Source organism: Manis javanica, chromosome 3, assembly GCF_040802235.1.
Source record: "Manis javanica isolate MJ-LG chromosome 3, MJ_LKY, whole genome shotgun sequence".
In the NCBI taxonomy this organism is placed as follows: Eukaryota; Metazoa; Chordata; class Mammalia; order Pholidota; family Manidae; genus Manis; species Manis javanica.
In genome coordinates this window covers 152,334,771-152,358,680 of record NC_133158.1, presented here as the reverse complement: position 1 = coordinate 152,358,680, position 23,910 = coordinate 152,334,771, and the positions used below count along the sequence as shown (strand labels likewise).

Sequence of the window (23,910 nt, the reverse complement as noted above, 5' to 3'; positions counted from 1 at the left end):
TTATTAAAACGTCGAAAAAATATTGTTCCATGTGTCACTGATTTTATTGTTCTATTAGCTGCCTCCCTAGAGCTCTTGCTAGAGAAGTATTAGTCATCATTAAATAAAAATCCCTGCTGCTCTTCCCCAAAGCACATGACAGGGAGCAGCTCACATGACAGACAGTCCACGCCTGCATTTATGAACAATTAAGGGTTCAGAAAAAATTTATAGACCACAAGTTTGTGATGATACCAATTAAGCACACTTCTGTGCTTCCTTCAGAACTCAGCAATCCAAGGAGAAAGGGATGGTTTGGACGGGCCATGGGTTCAGGATGGGAAGTTGTGGGCAATGAGGTTGGAATGATTGACTGCAGGTCCCGGCTGGAGGCAGAAGGACATGAGGGAACTGAGAAAATGAGAGTGAGGTAACATTCAAGGCTACAGTGCAATGGAAGGGCAAGTTAAGTGGGTCAAAAGCTGTAATCAAAGGATGAAACATCAAAATTCAGGGTTTCAGAGAAGAAACAATTAAAATTCATTAAAGATCCAGAGTATTGGCATGAAGGCAGGCTTCTAAAATCGAGTGAAAAAAGATGTCCTTAAAATAGATATCTGAAGGGGCTCCTAAGGGTTGGGTGGGTCAATGTGGACATTGAACTTCACCCAGAATTATGTCAAAGCCATGAAGAACTCCACACTATTTGGAGAACCAGACAGTCCTATACATGTCAAAAATGTTCACTACAGTTAACAATTCTTATTAGAGCAACCCTTAGTTTTGTTTTAGTAGAGAAAAAAAGATAAACATATACAGAAAACTTAAATTTTTGGGCTATCTTGACTTACATATTACCATATGCAGTGGTTAGAAAAGTGCATTAAGTTTCATAAATGCTGAAATAATGACTGCAAGTCAATGTGCAAGATTTCCTAGTTTTCAGATGATTGAGCAAAGCCCTCAGGAACAGGGCAGCCAAATGAGTACTTAACTGCTTGAATATCAACAAACCTGGTCTTGAGGTGAAGCCTGTCACTTCAGTCACGGGATAAATGAAAGTCTGTGGAAGAAATGACTAAATGGTCGCCATATGAGCAACTTGGAAGCAAAAGGCAGAAGTAGCATGTCATGCGTATGCATGGAAGAGAAGTAAGGTCACTTTATCTACACTTGGCTCTTTCAACTTTTTATCCTGGTCATGCTGGACATCTTGTGTAGCTGATTGTTCAAGTTTTGTACACTTACTGTGTTTCATGAAATTTGTTCCTATCTCCCACTATGCCCTCAGTGTAAACATAAACCCCAAATTGCAGACCTTAAGAGGGGACCTTTGTCAGAAAGTGACAATCCCTGTAACTATTTTCAAGAAACACTTAAGAAGAAATATGAATGCCTTTAATAAGAACAGGAAAGAAGTTTACTATGTGCCAACCTGTAATCACTTCATAGGCATCAATTAATCTAATCTTCACAGTACATTTATGAAGTAGATAGTATCATTATCTTCGTTATATAAATATGGAAATCAGACATGGAAAGTTTAAGTAACTTGCCCAAGATGAAGCCTTGGTTTGAACCTGGCAGTTGGGCTAGTTGGGTTCTGTTTTTAACCAGTAAGCCAGCGGTCTTCAAAGGGTGGACCACCTGCAAATGTGGGAGATTTCCAAATTGGTGGTTACATCAGAGCTACTGCCTCAGAAGCTGGGTAGGAGAGCTTTAGGAATTTGTGTTTTATCAAACCCTCCAGAGCACCTGGATGCCGGCTCAGTTTGAGAACCATGGCAACATCTCAGCCCTATACACCATTCTCCGAAGCAGCCAGGGTTTTCACATCTTCCTATTTATGGATTTTTACCTACAACCGTACTTTTAAACATTTTCATTAGAGAACCTATCTCATTCTACTTGCATCTCAGTTATGTGAGGCATGTCTCTGTCCTGACTGCAGTGTGAGTTGCTTTTGTCTTAAGGCATTGTTTATTTCTGCTTTGAATCCCATAAGGCTTGCCCTGTACAATACTCAGGTGGAACTGAACAAAAGTTTTTGTGAATTAAAAAGGGATTCACGTGAGCCTGTAGATGATACACTTGTGACAAATGTATTTTATTCCTATTGTGTGCTTAACAGTTTTGTTATTTGCCTCAAGGTGTATCTCCATGAATAACCTAAATGACCCCCAAATTGGAATATCCGGCCTAATTCCAGGGCTGATGGGGGTGAAGGAAGCAGATGGAATTATGCCTTGTTGGTGCCAATGCTGGGATTGGCTGCTTTTCGTAAGTTATCATTTTCCTAATAATTGTGTTTTCTGGGTTGAGAATAGGGAGCCCAAAGACCTTGGAAATGGACCCTGACAGATGAAAGTGTACACCCTAGTTTTGTCTCATACAGTTTGTTTTGGGCAAATTACTTAAGCCTCTGAGTTTGTTTCCCCTGTCCAGGGCAGGTAGCATCATGATTACCTCGATGCATTGTGAGGGTGAATAAGACAATATATTCAGAAGCATTGTGTGGACTGGGTGTCGACAACTGTTAGCACCCTGTCGAGGCTTCACTGCCCTAAGGGGCTGCCTTGCTCCAATTGCCTTTGTAAGGACGATGGAGAAGAATAAAATGGACAACAAAGAAAGCCAGTCTTGGATGTCTGTTTAATGTTTAGAAAACCAGTCTTTGGAAGACTTCATCCATGACACCTCTGCTCATCTTGGCCAGATATCCTCACCATTTTGACTGTGTTCTACTTCGGGAAATTACTGGCCACAAGTCAGTTGTAATTATCCCCACTACATGATACATTTCCTAATATTCAGGAGTTGTATCCCACATCCCATGCTTCTGGGCTGGCACTTAAGCATGTGAGGAACTGAGGTATTGAATCGAAGAAGCTGCCCTCTGTTTGCATTGGCACTTGCTGTGGACTGGGTTTCTCAGGTCAGCAGGGTTTCATACGGGATGTGGAAGCCATCAAGAGTGGCATTTATCAACTACTCTTTTGTCTGCCTTTACTTCTAGACTATTCCTGGACCAGCTAGGAGGCTAGTCGATGCCCGTATTTTGTAATATAACTTCTTAACTATGTAATGACACATTTTTGGAGAATTCTTATAAGATTGCAAAGTTAAAACTTTTCTTCAATCACATTACCTAAGCAAGATAATCAGGAAGAAAAAAAATACTTCACCTTTCTCAGGATCAGAAAGCATCATTTCAAAAGTCCAAGAAGGCAAGAACATCAGAAGCAAAGGTTACTGAGGAAGGCTATAAAGCTGGAGATAGGTCTGAAAACAGACGGAAAGTGGGAGTCACCTCGGGGCCTCTGACGACTACAGGAGTCAGTGCGATTCTAAGCATTCAGCTCACTCACCAGGTTCCTCACCTTTCTGACTTTTAAGCGGTGTTTTGCAAGGTGGCAGGCTCCTGAGCTTCTAAATGGCAGTGTCCTCAGGGCCGGATTTGGGTCTGCAGGCCCTGTGAAGATCACTGAGCCATGATCCGCCTGCTGTTGTCAGCTGGCCTGGGAGGTGATGTTTAATTTTTAAGGAGGAGCCAGAATGTTTCCCAGAGTGGCTGCAGGGTTTTAGCTCTCTCTAGCAGTGTGAGTGATCTAGTTTCTTGGTATCCTTGCTGGTATTTGTTGTGGTCATTATTTTTATTTTGTGGTTTTATTTTACCCATTCTTCTGTGGCTTCAATTTGCATTTCCCTGATGGCTAAAGATTGGAGCAGCTTTTCACATACTTGACATCAGTCTGTCCTCTGCACGGAATGTCCGTTCTGGTCTGTCAGCTGTCTTCTGATAGGATTGTTGGGTTGTGAGAGCTGGACTCTGGTCTGTGAACATCGAGTCTGTACCTTGTCTCTTCATTCCATTAATGGAATCTCTCACAGGACAATGGTTCTAATATTGGTAAAGTCCAGTTTATCAGTTTTCCCTTTTAAGGATCATGCAGGTCTGGGAATTCTTTGCCTAGCCCTACATCTTCAAGACTCCCCCCTGTTTCTTCTTAAAGTTTTAGTTTTACTTTTTGCATTAAAGTCCATGATCCATTTTGAATTAATTTCTGTTTAGCTTAGAAAACTTAGGTTTTATTCCATCCTTCCCAATCTGTTTACTTTCTATTTCCTTTTCTTGCTTTCCTGCACTGGCTGGAACTTCCACCACTCTTAAATAGTTCCTGATGTGAGAGTAAAAGAATTCAGTCTTTTCACCATCAAGTACAGCATTAGCTGTGGGTTTTCATAGATGCCTTTATCAAGGCAAGGACATTCCCTTCCCTTCCTCTTTCTCTGAGTTTTTATCATGAATGGGTGTTGAGTTTTGTCTTTATGTCAGTTGATATGATCATGTGCTTTTTGTTCTTTAGGCCACTAATGTGTTGGATTATATCAATTGACTTTTGAGTGTAGAACCAGCCTTGTGTGTTTTGAATAATTTTCCCACTTGATCATGCAATATAATTTTTCTTAAATATTGTAGAATATATTTACCAGTGTCTGGCTAAGAATGTCTTGTCCATGTTTATAAGGGACATGCTGAGTAGTTTATCACTTTAACCAGCTTCTCTCTCTTCCCACACCTATTGTGGATCCTTAAGAATTTTTCGGTTATTGTATTTTTCAGTTCTGATATTTCTGTTTAGTTTTTTATGTCTTCTATTTCATTTCTGAAACTTTCTATTTCTTTGTTTAGACATCTTATGGCTGCTTTAAACTTTTATCGGATGATAATGTCTTTTGTCATCTCAGTATTGGTATCTACTGATTATATTTGTTTAATTCAATTTGAGATATTCCGGATTCTTGTTTGATGGAAACCTGGGCATTTTGAGTATTATGCTGTGACATTCTGGTTCTACTCAATCTTTTCCAGGCTGGTTTCTTTGACGGTGCTCATCAGGGGAAAGGTGTGGCTGCCTCCTTCCTGCAGGCAGGGATGGAAGGTCATGCTTCCCACTTGGCCTTCAGCCTACTGGCCCCAGGAAGAAGGCCCAAGCAGGAGGCCTTCTGCCCCATTACCCAGGCCTCCACCGGGGCTCTCCCAGGTGGCTGGAGAGCCGAAAGGTGGGCACATCTTTTTGCCACATCCCACACAGCTTCCTCTGCCACCACCCCAGGGGGGACCAGGAGGGTTCCCCTAGCCTTTGCCCACACAAGGGTTGTGGTGATACAGTTGTCTGCTAACAGTCTGGCATGAGTAGAGTGGTCATTGTCTAAACATTTTTTGTCTTACAGGGGCCCCTTTCCTAGTCCTTTGGCAGAGAGATTTTTGTTGGGCTTTTACAAGAAAATCTGCACCCATTGGCGCTTAAGTATCAAGTTTTATCTAGAGGCAAAACAGAGTCCTAGGGAACACTCCCAGGTGTTTGTGGGTTCCAGAGTCCCCCTGTCTCCCTTTCATAGTCAGCTGCTTGTTGTGCACAGACGTCCAGTGGCTGTTTTCAGCAGAATGAATAAGGAGAGGACTTCTGCTGTCCCAGAAGTGGGAGCCCCAGCTCTCTTTTCTCTGCCTTTTGAAACTAAGGCTCCAGAAAGTTGTGTCTGCCTAAAGTTGTAAGGCAAGAGTGTTCTAGCTAAGACCCAGAATTGAGGATTTTTGGACTGACATGTTACTAACTCTGACCCTCCCTGGTGATCTCCACCCGGCATGTCTTCCTGGAGACCTACTGATTAAGGGCACCCCCCCAGAACTCCTGGTGACTACAGCCTGTGCCATGTGGTCCAGGGTACCCTGTGTCTGCACCACTTGACGTGTGTCGGTACAGGACCTGAATGAGACTGCTCCTACTCCAGCACAGGAGGTGGCCCTGCCCATGTCCCTCCTTCAACTCTGACCCTCTGCTTACACCAGAGTGGTGTCAGGTCCAATTTCACTTCCTTATAAGCATCTGTGGGGGCTTTCCCAGTGACTGGCCCAGCTCCTCTGGCAGCTGTCTGCTGTCTGCACAGGCATGTGATCTGCTCAGTTGTACTTACTCCTCCTGCGCAGAGGGAGCATTCCTCCCGGGTCACACTTGGCCATCCGGACTCTGTTCACATCCACCTACTTATGAAGCCTTCCATGAACCCACCCCAAACTGCACTGGCTCTTCTTTCCTCTCTCCACCTCGCATTTTGCCCACCTTTCCATGCCTGTCGGTTATACCAAGCTGCTCCTTTACAGATCAGCTCCCCTGCTGTGGCCTCTGGCAGAAGGACAGGCCTGAGTAGCAACTGAAATGGGGCTGAGAGCTGTTTTAAGCTGGGAGATGAGTGTGGTTTTAGGCCCAGGGAACCAGCAATGTTGGTGCAGGTGGGAAAAGCTTTTGGACATGTGGAGGTTCTGCTGCCTCATGGTGTGATAGTTGATGTTGGGACTTGGTTGGAGTGCCAAGGGACCTGGGCAAGGGACACCAAAAGGAGGGAGGGGACCAGGAAGGCTGTAGGCACTCCAGTGGTTCCCAGGGGTGGGAGAGCAGCATGGGGGCAGCCTGGCTGTGTGTGACAGCCTGCACAGGTGACCCCTCAGAGCTGGACTGCCACCCTTGGTGGCCTGGAGACCTTGGGCTTTGAAGACTTGCTGCACAGTCCTGTCTTCAAGAGGTGAGTCCATGCAGGTCATGTGTCCTGCACAGGCTGAACCTGCGATTGTGAGGAATCAGTATTGGGTACGTGGCCCTGACGTTAGTGCTGGGACTGGGACTGACAATTGTGCTGGGCTTGGGCATGTGGCACTGGTTCTGAATGTGCTGGTTTCCTGCACCAGAAAGTGTCACCTGTCACCACAGTGGCTTCTGTTTTATACTGAAGCACCTGAAACTTTGATGTGCAATAGTGCTGGGAGAGGAGGTGTTTCTGTGCAGAACTGGCACCTCCTTCTCCTCGGACCCGGAGCACAGCAGATGGCCAAGGCCTGGCTGCTGCTGTGCGGTGGGGCCGAGTGGAGACTGCCCACTCCAGCCTCTGCTCACTCTCTGTCCCAGGGTGATCTCGTTTGTGGCAAGGCAGCCAAACCATGTCTTGAGGTTGAATTTCTTACTCCACCCCACTTGTGTACCCTATCAGACTCCAGCTGCTTACTAGTGATCATCGGTAATGGAACACATTTTGAAATGTATTCAGTTCTGAAATAACTTGGCCAATAATATTTGAAGCATGCGTATGTGTGGAGACCAGCTCCACAAACCAGCTGAACTTGAGAGGAGTGTATGAAGAGCTTAAAGGAAACACAGAGAAAGATACAAAAAAGACACTGAAACCAAAGCTGGGATTAGGAGGTTCACTGCCTGGTGATGGCAAATGGGTATTGCAGTTTTATTTCTGAGCACAGGCTCACAAAGATGCACTTACAGGCTAATCTCATATCTGGTGTTGTCACTTCTGCTTCTGGTGATAGAACTTCCTGTTATAGTACTTTGTGGTGCCCAGATGTCACTTCTGGAGTGACATCACTTCCAGGGTGATATTGCTTCCAGCCCTCCACACCCATGTTAATTTTTAAACCTCGCCAATAGCATGTGGAGCATTGTGGCCAGAGGGGGCATTTGGTGTAGGTTTGAGAGCACAAGCAAACTGGTAGTCCTTAGCCATGGAAATTCAGGCAACGGAGGAATCCCTGGATGCAGTCTTGTCAGACTAGTCTCTTGGGAGCTCTTACCTGATTTTAAGATAAGAACTTGGCATATTATGTGATTTCATACAAAATATTATATTTTTCATACCTCTCAGCAGAAGCAGACGTGCCTAAGACTTCATTGAAATGCTGCCCTTAGCATTATATTTTCTTTGAATAAAGATCAGAGAACATCAGCTCTGATGTTTTGTTATGTGTGCTTTTCTCCCCCAATTTCTTCATGTCAGGTTGGATTTCGTCTAGGGAGTCCCAGAAAGAAATAGAGAAAGAGAGAGAAGCATACTACTGTAGGACAACTGCTTTCCAGCGGGACCTCGAGGCCAAGTACCATGTCATGATGTCTGAAAATCGGTGTGCAGTTCCTCAGTTGTCTTTGGAACTTGAAAAGGAACAAAATAGGACAGCCAGCTACCGGTAAGCCCTCATCTCTCAGGGGCGCAAGGTGGTAGAAGAAAAGAAGCTTCTGGAACAGGAATGGGCTCTGGTCATGTGAGAAAAGAGACAGCTGCAGCCCTTGGGAAGTGCCTACCTGAGTTACCTGGAGAAGGAAGACGACTGGCAGAGAAGAGCCAGGCTTCTGCTGAAAGAGTTTGAAGATGCTCTTATGGAACAACAGAGCATCTACTGCACCCTGATTATCCCTCAAAGCAAGTGGCTGGGGATAGAGAAGAGCTTGCTGGTCCGTGAGGCCTCTGACCCGGTTGCTGCTGACCTGGAAATGATGACTGGCCTGGCTGACATATTTCAGCATGATACGCACTGTGGTGATGTCTGGAATACCAACAGATGCCAGAATGGGAGACTCACGTGGCTGTACCTCAAATATTGGGAGCTGATGGTCCAACTGAAGACGTTTGAGAGAGTAGAGAGGGCCCTACTGGAGAAGTGAGGTGAGAGCTATATAAAGCTGCTTCTTGTGACTACAGGTCACTCCGGGGTGCCCCACGCTTTCCCTCTTCCTCCTGCCCTGCTGCCTGTGTTGTGGCCTTGTGAGCATAGAGCCACCTGCCCTCTGAGCAGGATGTCACAGCCTCAGGACACAGGGTGTCCCCCTTGATCCTCTCTGCTGTTAAGGATGCATTTCCCAGAAGCATTTTTTAAGCCATCAGAATTTTACTGAGTGGAACAGTATAATGTCCTATTTTAGCTCTATGGTAAATTGTTTTTAAAAAAAGTCAAATACAGATCTTCACTGTTAAAGTAATATTCTGTTTTCATCACCCCCTAAATTGTTTTCTCCTCAAATTGTTTCTCTCTCCTAAAATTACATTTAGCTTTTGTCAGTAATGGTTTAAAACTGCCTAACAGATGACAATAGAAAGTATCAAGGATTTTTATTGTTTTGAAGAGCTTTCCCTGCAAAGGGGAAAAAATGTGTTTCTAGTATTGATACCCTAGTGTTTTTGGAATTTGGCTTGTGTCTGTATTCACTAGGCAGATAGTATTTATTAGCAGTGACAATAAAAAAGCATTGCCATTTAAAAGTATCAGTGCTTTTTATGTGTGTCATTTTTTATTATTTGCAAAATGTTATTACATAAATCTGAATTCTTACCACAAACTAAAAGGTAGGCAGGCCCCTGTGGCCCCATTGTTCATGAAGCTGCTGTGAATCGGGCTTTACTGTGCTTTACATCCTAGTCCTGGCCTTAGGCAGTCGGTACAGATTGCTACTACCCTCGGGTCAGGGGCCCCCCAGCCCACTCTTCAGCTGGATGACGTGCTGGGAAGTCTCGGAGGGTCAGTTGCTCCACAGCTAATGTGTGTTATGTGGGAAGGTCCAAAGCAGAATCAAAAGGGAGAAGGCACATAGGGCAGAGGGAGGGGACCTGGCCTGCAGAGTCCCCTCCCATGCAGTCCCCCAGATCCACTGGCTCCCCCGGTGACAAGTCTCGAGGACGCATGGGACATGTTGCTGAGCAGCACCCAGGGCTTCCGTGGAGGGCTGGCATGCAGCCGCACTCTGCCTGGCACATACCCAGTTCTAAACTCCCAGAAGGAAAGCAGGGCTTCTAAGCTCTTAGCACAAATTTGAGGCACTGCGACCTGCTCTGACTAGTTTAATGGTGATGGGAGCCCTCCCAAAATCCGGGTTCCCAGAGGCCAGCCAAGAGTCAGCCTGGTGAGCAGGCCTTTGAAAGGACTTCAGTGTCAGGCCTGCCGTGTGATCTCTTCTGCGCACCCTCATTGTACAGGGATGAGGGAAGCAGAGCAGGTGAGGGAAAGCCAGCCTGGTGAAGTCATGCGGGTAATGTGGGCCGGGATGAGCCCAGGCAGTTTGGCCCCAGAATGCTGGTGCCCTCCATGCAGTGTTTGGACGGTCTAGCAGTGACTGGGGGAAGGTCCAAGTGTTTTTGAATCCTGTCTGTATGGTAACACACACTTCTAAAACACTAAACTTAAAGGAAACCGGTTTAATTATGGGGTAGTAATGATTAGAGGCTGTTTGTTGAGTATCAGACACTGAAGCTTATGTAATTCATGCTTGCATGTGTTTTCAAACTTTGGTGCCATTTTAGAGATCAGGGAGCCAGGTAAGAGAGCTGAAATAAGTCACCCAGCACGTCCTGAGTCCTCTGCTCAGAACACTTCTCGTGGCTTGGAGTGCCGTCTTCCTGCTGCACTACCACCACTTGATCTAAGCATAATTTCTTCAGGTAAATATGGACTAAAAATTTCTCTGGTGGTATTTCCTGGAGATTTACGCCATTGCTTAGAGTGGGATGTATTCTAGTTCCTGTCATGTCACTGATTTGCCTTGGATAACCCACTTAATGCTTTTCTATTGTTTTTGTCTTTAAAATACAGCCAGCCATTTAGTAAATGAATTTAAATGATTTTCAAGGTGAATTGTTAACTCTTACCCTATTTTCTAATGCCCAGCATGCTTCAGTGTAGCCTCATTGAATAGCTAGATAAACATATTCAGATCATTCAAATCAGTTTATATACTGGCTTGAGACTGCAGGAAGACCAGTTTTCTATAGAAAATGATACTGGGGAGAGTTTGTATTTGTGTGGCATGGCTGCCTTCCATTCGCAAGTTTAATTAGGGTTAATTTGATGCCATTCTTCCTTTTAAAACTGATTTTGTTAGTTTTGGAATGTTTGCATGTTGTAATGATTTCACAGGGGTCCCAAGAGGAGTCTGAATAAAGTGAGATTGTAGTGGAACAGTACTGAGCTAAAATGGTTTGTATAATTAGGACAAAGACTCGGAGACCAAGAGCTATTTGATGTGTGTGCAGAACTCACAGGGACTTTAGTGTAAAACATTATTTGCTCTCCCTTCCCTGAAGTCTCAGAAACCAAAACCTTGAGCCCCAAGGTGAGGAGAGTGCTCTGGGGTACAGGATCCTGGAGGAGACAGGTCCTCACCCCTGGAGGGAGCCTTTTCTGCTGTAGAGAGAGGTTGCCATTGCTTGTGGGTATGCTCTTGATTGATTTGGTGATGTCACACTGTGGATGAGGTTGCAGTGGCTTGGAAGGGCTTTAGGGCAGGGGGCAGGGGACAGATTTTGTTTTCTAATTGGGCTTCCTGTGGAAGTACCTATTTCAGGCGCTCTATTTTGGAGTAAAGTTAGAAGGTATCAGGATTGACCTTGACGTTCCAAAAATAAAATGAGGAGCAGGCTATTACTGTGTGAGTTGATATAGTCAATTCATCTGTTCAGTAGCCTTTTTCCCCTTGTTAAAATTCATAGGGATAGCTATAGAATTCTTACATGTATTTCTCTGTGTAATATATATATTGGAAGATAGTGTTGATTTAATGATAACAAAATAATTGCAAACACTGTACCAAGGATGTGATATTATGACCGGGAAGAAACATCACCAAAAAAACTGTGTTCTTGAAAAGAGAAAAGTATCTAATTACAATGTGTAGCTATGCATTCCAGGCTGAATTTTTTAAGAAGTCTGATAGCTGAATAATTTACTGAGATCATCTCAGGAGAGGAAGGGCTTTCTGATGAGTAGCTTTGTCTCAGTCTTACTGCATAAAAGCAAATCTGTGATAAGTGTACATGAACTAATAAAGGTCTGGGTGTCTCATGACCAAGCATGAGGGATGGCCATGGGCACAGCAGAAGTGGTACTGCAGGTGGAAATGTGCCCTCCTGGGTCCTGCTGGACCTTGCAGCTCAGCTTTGGAGGAGAGCTAGATGGGCCTGCTGGCGTGCCTGGTCCACCCGAGACAGGTCCTCCCAACATGTCTGAACTGGGTTCCAGGGGCTGATGCCAGAAGATCTCTCATCCATCCTAGGAATGACAGAAACAGCCACTCTGATTCTCTCTACATTAAAACCCTGGTTGTGAGCAATAGAAATCAAGTCAAGCTAGTTCAGAATTCATCAGTTCAAGCTAGTTTATAAGGGGGTTTATTTTAAGGCTCATGGAGCCTCAGGGTGATAATGGAGAATGAAGGCCAGACTTCAGAGAGGAACCAGGAATGGTGAATAAAGAGCCACCAGGGACTCTGGGGCAGTGGGCCTCCTGGCTCCCAGCTCAGCGTGTGTTCTGATCTCTCCCTGCAAACAGCCTGCTCTTCTTGGGTCTCAGGGTCAGAACCACTCCTGAGCTTCTGTCTCGACGGTTCTCCTGAGTGAGGCAGAGCCTGGGAACCCCTGGGGATTTCAATGGAGTGGGAGCGGGAAAAATGGGGGTGTCTTTTGTTATACTCACAGAAAATCTTGAGAAAACAAAAGGACTCATAAGCCGACCCGCCCTGCAGGTGTGCAGAGGGAGCCACGGGCCTCTGTGGTAGCTCTGCAGGAAGTGGCCTCCTGCAGTCCTCAGGGAAACCAAGCCTCTCATGAGGGTGACGGATGGCAAGCAGTGCACCAAAAGCCTTGATCAGTCACACACCAGAGTTGTGATGCCAAAAAGTTGGAGCCTGAGCCTGGATGGGACATCAGTCCGGAGCCTGAGAATTGGAACCCTGATTCATGTGAGCCCTTCACACTCCCCAGGCAGCCCCCTCCAAGACCTTAGTGGGTGCCCAGCACCTCACGGTGGTGAGAAGGCAAGACCTTGGGGTGGCCTAAGGGAATGGGCACAGTGGAGAAAGGCCAGAGGCCAGGCACACTGCTGCAGCGCTCACATGCCCTGCACTGGTGTCCTGGTGGGACACCGGATGCGCACACAAGGACCACCACCTCCACTGCAGTGGTTCGGGTGAGGGGTTGGCCCCATCAAGAGCTGGCCTTTACCTTCAGAAAACACTTTATTTTCAGACTTGGGTCCTTTTAAAAATTCTGAATTGCATTGAAATTAAAGCCACAGCTGAATAAGCCACCACCTGTTTTATTAGTATGTAATCATCATAATGCTCAACCCTTCACAAGTCAGATCTTGGTAGAAACCAAGTCCCAATATTGAAATTAACCACCCTTCAAGTGCTAGGACTCAAATAACCATGCAGGAGACTCCTCTGGGCCTGAGCAGAGGGTCTGGGTCCTGTTGGAGGTGGGAGATTGGGGGCAGTGTCCTCACAGTTACTGTCTTCCCTCCAGGGACAGAAGCCACCCTGCGCCCTAAGGCTCAGCCTTGTGCCAGCAGAGCCTGAGCCTGCTGCTTACGCCTTCCAAGATCAGACAGGAGCCATTAAAAACCAAATTCCTTGTCCTGTGCTGGACTGGAGGTTTTAAGTGTGCAAACACGCCACTGCCTCCCACACCTGCTGGAGAGGCTGCCAGGTATGCAATCTGGTCATTCCTTGCCCCTCCCTCTGCTCAGCCCAGCCAAGTCCTGTGATGGGCCGGCACTGATCCTCCTGCCTCCTGCTAGCCTTGCACTGGCCACCCTCTGAGCACCCACCCCATGCTGACCTTTGGTTCTCAATGCTTCTCTGATGCCCACTTCTGTGTGGGGTGCTTCTGCTGACCCCTCAGCATTCCCACTCCAGGGCTTGCTGTGAGTTGCCCTCACATTAAAGTGGTCTCGGGTGACTCCTGGAAGCTAGGGCTTCCTCTGTGTGCAGCATTCATTAAGTAATGCTTTGGAGCAGATGTGCAGCCCAGGCCACCTGGCAGCTGAGGTGTGAGACTCGCCCTGGCCTGTGCAAGGCCCTACTCCATCTGCTCCAGTGCTCTGGAGTTCTCCAGAGCACTTTTGAAAGTTTGCAGCAAGAACATTCCAAGTTCATTGCTCGTTTCTTGAACGTCTGGGTCAAAGCTTCGGAAGACTGGGGTGCAGGCCTGGATGTCATCCCTGCCGGCCTGCAGCAGCAGTGCATGCAGGTCCCTGGCAATCTCATCATATTTTTGCTGGTTGAATTTGGACATGGCCAGCTCATCCTGGGGGTAGGCGGCACCCTCAGTGTAGCAGTCCTTGGGAACCAGGAATTAATTCTATGCACCACAGCTCCGGGAGCTTGCAGAGAGCGGCAAAGAGGCGCCTCAGGGCAACGGCCAACAGCGGGTTCCCCAGGAACCGGAGCTCACGTAGCTGGAGGCAGGGGCTCAGTGCCAGCCCCAGCATGCCCACATGATTGTTTCAGATGCTGCACTCCTCCAGGGTGAGGACCCTCAGTGTCGGGGCGGCCCAGCCCAGCAGCCTGGAGAAGGTGGAGGGCAACAGGTCAACAAGGCTGTGCCCACTGAGGTCCAGCACCTCCAGGTGGGTGGCGTGGGTGCAGGCGGCCCAGAAGACCATGTCTGCATGGTTCAGGGAGCTGTTGGCCAGGTCCAGCACTCTCAGCGGGGTCCCTAGATTTCTGTGAGAAGACAGCACAGGTTGAGAGGGACTCTCATTGCAGACCGATTGAGCCTGTCTCAGAGGCCAGCAGACTGCAACCCCTGGGCCAAATCCACCCACTGCCTTAGCTTCGCCTGAGAGCTGAAATGGTTTTTACACCTTTAAATAGCTGAAAAAATCAAAAGAATACTTAGTGACATGTGAAAATTATATGAAATTCCCATGCCAGTGTCTATAGGTAAAGCATTATAGGAACACAGCCACACTTATCCATTACAGGCTGCTGGGGCCGCCCCGTGGCCCCAGTGGGAGGGCCGAGGTGTTGAGACTGTGTGGCCCTGTGGGTGAAGAATCACCTTCACCTGAAAACAGGCCTGGCTTTGTCCTCAGTGGCTAGAATGGCAGATTCGTCTTGTCAATGAGCCACGTGCTCTGAGTGTGGGACATGTTCGACTCCCTGCCGAGCGTGCCGTGTCTGCTGGAGGGGGAGATGTGTGGCTTGGCCAGGACTGAAACACTGGCTTCCCTCTGAGTGGAGAGAGGAAGCCCACAGTTTTAGGGCAAGAAGGGCCTCGGAGCCGTCTAGCCTAGCCTCAGCCTTGCCTGGGTCCCCGCTGAGTCCTGATGCTGGTGGGGTGGGCAGCCGGCACCAGTAAATGCACAGCTTGGGGGGTGAGGCTCTGCTCTGGCTGGTGAGGAGTGGCACCCCTATCTGGGTACTTGCTTGGTCCCCTGCCCTCCAGCACACTGGGCCAGGGTCTGGTGTCACTTGGCTGAGTGCTCAGTGAAGAGGATGTCCAGGGTCCTGAGGTCTGTCCCACGTCCTCCTGTTGAGACAGCCTCCTGCCCACATCTTGCCCCTGTATCCTGCATGGAGCCCCTGGCATCTACCCCACAGCGAGCTCTCTGCAGCCTTGCCCAGCCCTGCATGGGGGAAAATGTTCCTACTTGCATCTTTCCTACCCCCTCCCCCACCCACAAGGAAACCCCACTGACTCTCATCCACATCAGGCCCGGGGCTGAGCACCTCTCCCCACCTACCCCACTCATACCTGCACCTTGAATCTGGATTCATAAAAGGGTCGAGGGAACAGGCCTGAAAGCCAGGCCTATGAGGCCTGTGTCTGGGAGCTTGGATTTGGGCGGCATCTCTGGCCCACTTGTCTGTATGAACAGTATGGTTCATGCTAAACACCTGCCCCTTTTTGGCCTCTTGGTGTGTGCCAGGGAGAGATTCCCACCTAACCTCGCCTCATGGCCAGGTCCCATTTTATGGCCCCTCAGTGCATCCTCAACCTTCCCAGGACGCCCTGTGTGAGCCTGACCCCACTGAGATGCTGGGGGCTGTCTGTGCTATCGGTCCAGACTCATCCAAGCAGTTTCTGGGTCTTCCCAGTCAGTGTGGAGAAGGCCACACTCAGCTCAGTGAGCTGACTCATTTGGCTGAGCTCACAGGAGATGGAGGTGAAGAAGGGGTCCTCACCATCAGGGGCTGGGGGGCTGCCAGGGGGAGGGTCGATGGCCTTGGCAGGCAAGGTGAGTGAGGCCAGCCAGGGGAAGCCCACCTGGGTCAGCAGCTGCTGCACGTGGCCTGCATGCAGCCGCACATTGTGTACCACTTCCAGCCTGTGCAGCTCCTGGGGCCCCGCCGGACGCAGCACGTGTAGCAGCTGGCCAGGGTCCAGGCTGTCTGCCCTGAAGGATGGGCAGTGCAGCTGCAGGGGAGTGGGGCCTATCGGCTCCAGGGCCTGCACCACCACCTTGAAGTTGCCATCGGTGACAAAGTGATCAGCGAGGACCTGGATGGGCCTCTGGGCTGTGCAGGGCTCTGTCTGCAGCTGGCAGCAGGTCCTGCACAGCAGCTCCGTGCAGCCCCACCTGCCCAGCGCCCTCCCACAGGGGCACTGCTGCACCTGCACGTCTTGGACTCCTGTGAGGTCGGCCATTCGCAGCCGCCTCCAGCCTTTGGCCTGGAGCATGTCGTCTGAGAGGCCCTGCACAGAGGCCTCCAGGCAGGCCTAGCAGGCCCGGTCCGGCAGGCCCACTGGATGCTCTGCGCTGGGCCCCAGCAGGGCGCTCAGCCTGAACTCCTCCAGCAGCCAGTGCCCCAGCAGAACGTGGATCAACTCTGCCTGCTCCAGAAAGTAGCTGGCTTTGAACAGGAACAGCTAGACGTTGTGGGCCACAGCGTCCAGCCTCTGCCGGGCCACCTGGGGCTGGGACACCAGGGCCTCAGCCGAACAGGAGTGCAGCAACCTCATCCTGTTTGTCTTTGGCCACCCTCCTCCTCCTTCTCCAAGGGGCATGCACCCTTCTCGCTATTTTTAGGTGCATCTGCTCGACCTGCTTGCTTTTGAGCAGAAGGTACCAGCCAGCGCTGCAGTCATCTGACGGCTATTTTGGTCCCGGGTGCCTGTTTGGCTCTGGCCGCGGGGCTGTTGGGAGGTGGCCACCCTGTTCCTTGTGCTTAGCTGGTGAAAGCAGAGCTGCCTGAGGGCTGGGCTGGGGGGTCTGCTGCCCCCCGGGTGGAACATGTCTGGGACCCTCCATGGAGAATGAAGTCAGGCCCTGGGCCACAGACTTCATCAGGGGCCCCGGGGCTGGACTCCCACCCTTAACTTGTCTGGGCCCTGGGGATGTGGTACCAGGGATGGGGATGGCCCTACTGACAACTGTTTCTTCCATTTGCTTCCTCCCTCCTCTTCCTCTATATTCCTTGAGGACCTGGGTAGGCTCTGGCTTCCCCACCTTCCATGGGAGGAACCATGGCCGGAGTGAGCTGGGAGGACACGCGACGCGTCCTGGTGGGCTGGGAGGGGCCGAGCTCAGAGATGCCGCCAGCCCAAGGGTCTGCCTGTCTTTGAGTCCATCTCCTTATCTGCTCTTAGGACCTGGCGGCAGGTGAGATGTGACAGTCCACCATGTGGTGTCTGCGGGGTGGCAGAACCCAGCACCTGATGTATGCTGCTTGGTGCCAGGATCATTTTGAGCTGAGGGTTCATGAGAAGCCGCAAGCATAAGGGCACTGACCCTCTCTTCATCCCAAACATGAGCAGAAACTCCAGTGAGAGTCCTGCCCCCATACCACTGTATTGGGAAGTAAGAAGCGTTGTCATCAGAGGTGGGCCTGGAGCTCTATGCTGACAGACTCCTCGGTGGGACTTCGTTTCCACAACTGCCTCTTCGCTCCACCTAGTACAGAAACCCCTGGGCTGCCCACTTCTTCAGGTCCTCATTCACTTATGGGGGTTCCCATTGCATGCACAACTTACATGAAATAAACTGTATGCTTTTCTCTTGTTATACTGTATTTTGTTACAGAGCCCCAGCTTAGACCTAAGAGGAGTAAAAAATTCTTCCAGTGGCGCCCAGTACTCATCGTTGTCAAATGATTATCTCATGACCAGACACCATTGCCAACATCACTGCTGAGGGCATGGCTGGGCAGTTAGCTCACAGGCCAGCAGGGCCACGCTGGTCTTGGGGGTCATGGCTGGGACAGAGGGAGACAGAGACAGAGACAGACAGAGGGAGCCAGAGACAGACAGAGACAGAGGGAGACAGAGAGACAGAGAGAGGCAGAAAGACAGAGACAAAGATGGAGACAGAGAGACAGAGGGAGACAGAGACAAAGCTGGGGACAGAGACAGAGAGGCTGTGTGAGAAGAGGAGGGTGTGGGCCAATGGATGTGCCGGGTGGGCTGCCACCCGCTGGTGCCCAGGGCCTGCCCTCCCTGTGGTCCCTGGGAGGGAAGGGCTGAAACCCATGTCGTCAAGCAGGTGAGGTGTGTGCATGAGGCTGTGGGACATTGCCCCTGACATAACTTAAGGGTGAGTGGCATGGATGTGGGTGTAGACTGGGCAGACCCCAGAGTTGGGCCCAGGGCCACATCCCCTCAGGGTGGCAGGAGATGGCTCCCTGGGTGGGGTGCATAGGTGACATACTGGATCCCACAGACCAAGTAAGAGAAGCACAACCAGGTCATGGGAAAGTAAGTCCCATTTATTTATGTTCCTAAACTTTGGAACATGCCATCCTTGAAACAAAGTAACAAAGAAACTGTTACCAGCAGACCACACACGAATTCTTCCTCCGCAGGTGCAGAGCTCTCCTTGGCACAATGTCACCTCCTTCCACGAGGGCACCATCCCATTGGCCACGTCCCTGTCACAGCCGGGGTCCCACCTCACAACCTGTGGCCTCAGCCCCTCACTAGCAGTGCACTCAGTTAAAGAGGAAATGGAATCGAACTTTCAGCTGGACAGACCTTGGAGGGGCTGCTTGGGACCCTCACCCACCAGGCCATGTTGCCAGGAAGGTTGCTGAGATGGCCCCACCTGCCTGGGTCCCTGCACACTGGGGCAGTCCATGGCGGGGCTAGGGTGTGTGGGAGGCCAGGGCAGCATGGTCTTGGGGGGCTGGTAGGGCCAGGAGGAGCTGGGCAGGCAGGTGGGAGGAAGGCTGGGCAATGCCCAGGTAGGCGGGACCCGAGGCATGCGACCTCCAGGCTGGTGAGCAAGCATGGGGGGGTGTCCTGCTTCCTTGGGCACAAGTCTGCTGGTGGTTCCTCCCTCTATGACTGGGACTCTCCCTACAGAGAAGCATCCACCACAGAGTCAAAAGAACAAACTGCTCCACCTGCTGGGCCCTGCCAGCCCTGCCCCACCTGGGACAGCAGAGGCCTTGTGTGGCCAGGGTGCTCACAAGGTGCTCTCAGAATCCCAACAGGTGCCTTTAAAAAGGCAGCAGCTGGGGCCAGGTCAGTGGAAACGTTGTCCTCTGCATGGCTGACTTCCCTGGACAGACACCCATGTGCAGCAGCCCCGGTGGACCCCCCAGCCAGCACGCTGGGTCTGTGGGTAAAAAGGTTTGGCCTTGAAACATGTCAGTTCTGCTTGCTGTTGCAGTCCTGGAACACGGGTGTGTGAAAGTGCATTTGCGCGTGTCTCAGGAGCAGCCACTCGTGTGAGCTGCAGGAACTTAGATGATTTGAAATGTGGTTTGTGTAAAACAATCTCATTATTTTACAGGCACCTGGAGTCCACACTGACATGCAGACTTGGAACTTGATCTCCGACCCATGTACGCACGTGGAGGTGGTCTGTGTAAGCTTGGCCTTGGGGGGCAGTGGGGTGGCTGGAGCCCACAGGACAGGATGTGCAGGATGGAGCTGGTGGGCATGGCAGCGGTAGGGCTGCTGCTGTGTTGCTTGATGTCCTTTGTGCCTCCCCAGCTCCATGCCCAGAACATCCAGGCCCTGAGAACCTGCTGGACTTGCCCGGTCAGTGGGCCATGGCTCTGCCATGCAAATGCTGTGATGTGGATTTGCAGTGTGTGTGGAAACCGTAGTGCCATGCTGTGGCTCTGCTGACCTGAGAGCCCCTGTGGGCTGGGTGCCATGCCCCAGGGCACACGCAGGTGTCAGGGAAACCCCGTCTGGGAAGGAGAGGGCACTTCGTCCCCTAGGAGCTGCTCTTGGCTGAGCGGTGCCCCAAGAACATGTGCTCTGCCCTCTTGGATATGCTGGTTAGCAGGGGGTTCAGGCAGCAATAACCCAGGGAGGTCAGTAGGGGTTGGGGAGCAGGGGAGCAGCCTCCTGGCCAGGTACCTCCCCTCTGTGCTGTAACATCTGTCCTGGTGGGGCAGCTGTGCCGTGGAAGCATCTGAGGGAGCCTGGGCAGTGACAGCAAGTGGGAGGCCCCATTACTTGGGGGTTACCTGGAAAGCCTGTCACTCACAGGGTGTGCTTTGCCAGCCCATCAAACCATGGTCCAGGAGCCTAAGTCATGGGTGGTTTTGATCTGCTGGAAGGGGAGGGAGTCACCGATCAGAACTGGGGTCACTGGCCATCAGGAGCGACCTAGGGGATGAGCCCTAAGGGCCCGGTCCTCAGACTCTAGGCTCAGCACACCCTCAAGATGGGGCGTTCCCTTCTGTTGCTGCCCAGGCAGGCATGTGGGGGTGTTTCCCAGAGGCGGGGACTGCTCTTGCACAGTGAAGATGTCCATGACCAGGGGTGGGTGGGGGCTGGATGAGGCTCTGAGAAGGTCTCTTTGAAGGAGATGGCTTGTGGTTTCCTGTCTGATTGGCCCCTTTCCCAGGTCGCCTCAGGCTCTCTCAGGGGACCGTGTTTCCACGTGTACATCTAGGGTGGTGTCTGGAGCCTCCTGTTCTCCCTGCAACAGGTGGGGGCAGACCCCTGGCCATCCCAACTCCCCAAGGTGAAAGCACATTTTGTATCAGCCCTAGGGAGGGTGGGATTTGCACACTTGCCAGAGGGGCCCTACTCTAGGCAGAACCCTGATCCTCAGCAGCAGTGGCATCCAGCTTGCATCTCAGAGGGCTGGGTTCAGAAACTGCCCACTGACCGCCAGCCCTCCACCCAGGATGTGGGGCGCTGATGAGGAAGCCAGAGCCCACACCACCCGCCTGGGATCAGCACGTGGCTGATGGCATGGGTTCAGGCCTCTGCGTGCTGGGTAGAATCAGTGCCCAGAGAAGACCCCAGGTCTCTGCTGTTCAGTGGCACCTAGCATGGTGCTAGACCTTTGGTTCCACAGCCAGGCTTGCTGGGCACCTGGCATGGAGGTGTGGGTGAGGAGCCAGTCCCCAGGGGTCTGTGTGGCCCAGGGAGATCCAGCATCGTCTGGCACGCACGGGGCCCCATCCCAGCCCCACCTGGGCCTCTTGCATAGGGGTCTCAGAAGGTACTCACGATTCTGGTGACCTGGCCTCTGCTGAGTGGCAGATGTGAGCCCCTCTGTGGAAGACTGGGGGTAGGCACCCTGGGGTCCTTGTCAGAGAACAGACCCTGGGAGGATGGGGCTGCTGTCCCCCAAGATGCTCTGTGTGGACCTGGTCCTTGAGAAGAAAAACCACTTCAGGATTGGACCATCGGCTTGCCACCCTCCAGTGCCTAGCTGCCCCTCCCACCCATCGTGCCCACCAGTCAGGGGCCCCTGAAGCTCTTAAATTGGGAATGAGGTATTTCCTGCTCGGCATACAGATTTATGATGTGACAACCTGTAAGGCTGGCTCTAAGCAGAAAGGACAGACAGTTGGGAGTCTGGCACCTCTGTGCTTATGAACAGGTCCCTAGCCTGTCCATCTGCAGCAGAGCAGGTCTGTGGAATTTAAGGCCCGGGGAGAGGTGCTCAGGAGACCTCTCCACCATCAGGAAGCCTCCGGCTCAGAGACCAGGATGTGCAGGTCAAAAGGGAGACAGAAAATTAGGCCAAGTGAGGACTTCAGGGTGTAAACAGAAGCTGCACCAGGCAGGGCAGGAGCAGCCTCTGCACAGTCTCCACTTCAGGGGCTGTCCTGCGTCACCCTGGGCCAAGTGTAGCCTCAGGGTCCAGGCATGGGGTCAAGCCTAACTGGTGCAGTCACACCCCCCATGTGCCCAGCTGGTGCCTGCCTGCTTGCTGCTCTGTGGGGATAAGGTGCTGTTTGTACCCTAGTGCAGGATGGCTTAGCTGACCTCGTGAAGGCATACCTTCCCCAAGTCTGTAGTTCTGGCTCTGTGATGGGGGAAGGCAGAGCCCACCTGCCAGCCCAGGTGTGAGCCACCTCCATCACCTCCTGGAGACTGTCACCGCTCTGGGCTGGCAATGCTGGCACATGCCCAGCCTTGCTCCATGCAGGCCTTCCCAGGGCATCAGCCCAGACCTGGGGTGTGGGTGGGGAGGGCAGCCCAAGGTTGCACACAGCACCTAGGCACCCCAAGTAGGTCTCACCTGATGCTTCGGCCCATACACAGACACCTTTGTGGTCAGGTGATGCCTCAGAGATGTTTTCATGGTAGCACTGGCACATTCTGGGCTTGAGTGGGCACCTGGCCTGGCACTATCACCTAGGGATGGGCCTGTTTACGGAATGGGTGTCCTGGGGGGTCACCAGAAACTGCGGTTGTCCACAGCACACCTGCCTACTGTCCACTTGCAGGGGGTGAGAAAACAAGCCCCCATGGTTCTGTGCGCATGTCTGCTCCATCTCCATGGGGATGTGCGCTTGCTTGTGCTTATACGAGATGCTGCTCAATTAGGAAACGACTGACAAAGCACACTGCTCCCCAAGTGCAAGGTGACAGCTCTGGGCTTGTGCACACCGTGAGGCCCATGCAGCCTGCAGGAGCGCTCTTGTCCTCATTTGCATTGACGTGATTGTGTGCAGCCACAACAGGCCCCTTCCTGGTTAGCCCTCTGCTACTCACTACTTCTCTTTCCTGTGAGCTATCAGACTGAGCTTCTCTGATGAACCCACCTCAGCTGTTCTGGTGTCGCATTTGCCGAATTTTGGTTTTGTTATTTCCGTGGTGCTTGTGGGGCAATTTCACCCATCCAGAAACCTTCTTCCACCCCTCCTGCCACATGCTGCCATGTCCCTGAAGAGGCCCTTGAATGTTTCAGCCTGCTCGAGTGCAGTCATTGTAGCTTCCGCATGCTTGAAATGACTTTATTTCACCATTTTTGAAAGACACTTTTGTCAGGTACGAATTCTAGTTTGAAAGCTTCTCCTTTAAGCGTGTCACAGATGAGATGCCGTCCCGCTCCCAGTGGGGGACCTGCAGCAACCCCCAACCACTCACCTGTACAGAGCCTGCCATCTTCCTCTGGTTGCCTTCAGGAGCTCTTGCCTGCTTCTGGCACCATGCAGTCTGGTTATGTCTGTTTTTGGGCTTCATGCATCTTCTAGGGCTGTGCGTTTGTAGTTTTGTCAAATTAGGGAAATACTCAGCCATTGTTCCTTTACAATTGTGTTGACCCCAACTTTGGGAACTCTAATTACACATTTATCAGGCTGCTTGGTGTTGTCCTGTAGCCCACTGATGTTCTTTTGAGCCCGTGTTCCATTTGGGACAGGTGCTACTGACATGCCTTCAGTTCAGATAATTTCCTCTGCTGACTTAACTCCTATGCATTTCATCTTAGATGCTGTGGTCTTCTACCCCTCTAAGTTTAGCCTGGGTATCGTTTTGTATCCACCCTGTGCCATTTAACTTTGTGGATGTCAGGGACACAGAACAACCCACAGCTGACAGCAGCATATCACTTCTGGGATGGTTTTATTTGGCCAGTCATTCTCCTCGTTATGGTTTATGCTTCCTGCTTTGTTGCAGGCCTGTCTTTGGATGTCTGGCAATGGGAATTCTTTGTGTTGGGTGTGGGATATAGTTGCCATATAAATTTCCTGGTGCTTTGTTCTAGGACATAGTTAGGTTACCCGAGAACAGCTGGATCCTCAGGGCATGGTTGGTGGGTGGGTCCGGGCAGTACTGGGTCCCCCTGAGGCCGCCCTGTGTCCTGCGAGTTTCCAGGGTTCCATCAGGCATCACGTGAGCACAGGGGAGTGTTCCAGTTCCGCTAAAGGCTCCATCCTCGTGTGGCCTCCCGCTCTGCACAGGCCTCTGCTCAGTCCTGCAAGCCCAGCCACCTTTGCTCATCTCAGCTCGGGCAGCCTGCCGGGCCCCTCCCGGTCCCCCATCCTTGCACGGGCCCTGGGGACTCTCACAGAGGAAATCAGCACAGCTGCAGGGCTCTCCTGCCTTCCTGTCCTTTGATGCTGGATGTCCAGGCCTTAAAACCTCTTGTTTCATATCTTTTGTCTGCTTATGTCTTAT

The 23,910-nt window shown here is 51.0% G+C and overlaps 2 pseudogenes; one reads left to right on the top strand and one right to left on the bottom strand.

The window, feature by feature from the left end:
• Positions 1 to 2,139: 2,139 nt before the first annotated feature.
• On the top strand, positions 2,140 to 8,872 carry LOC108386325 (coiled-coil domain-containing protein 127-like; annotated as a pseudogene).
• A 4,790-nt stretch (positions 8,873 to 13,662) lies between these two features.
• On the bottom strand, positions 13,663 to 16,907 carry LOC140848213 (leucine-rich repeat-containing protein 14B-like; annotated as a pseudogene).
• Between the last annotated feature and the right edge of the window lie 7,003 nt (positions 16,908 to 23,910).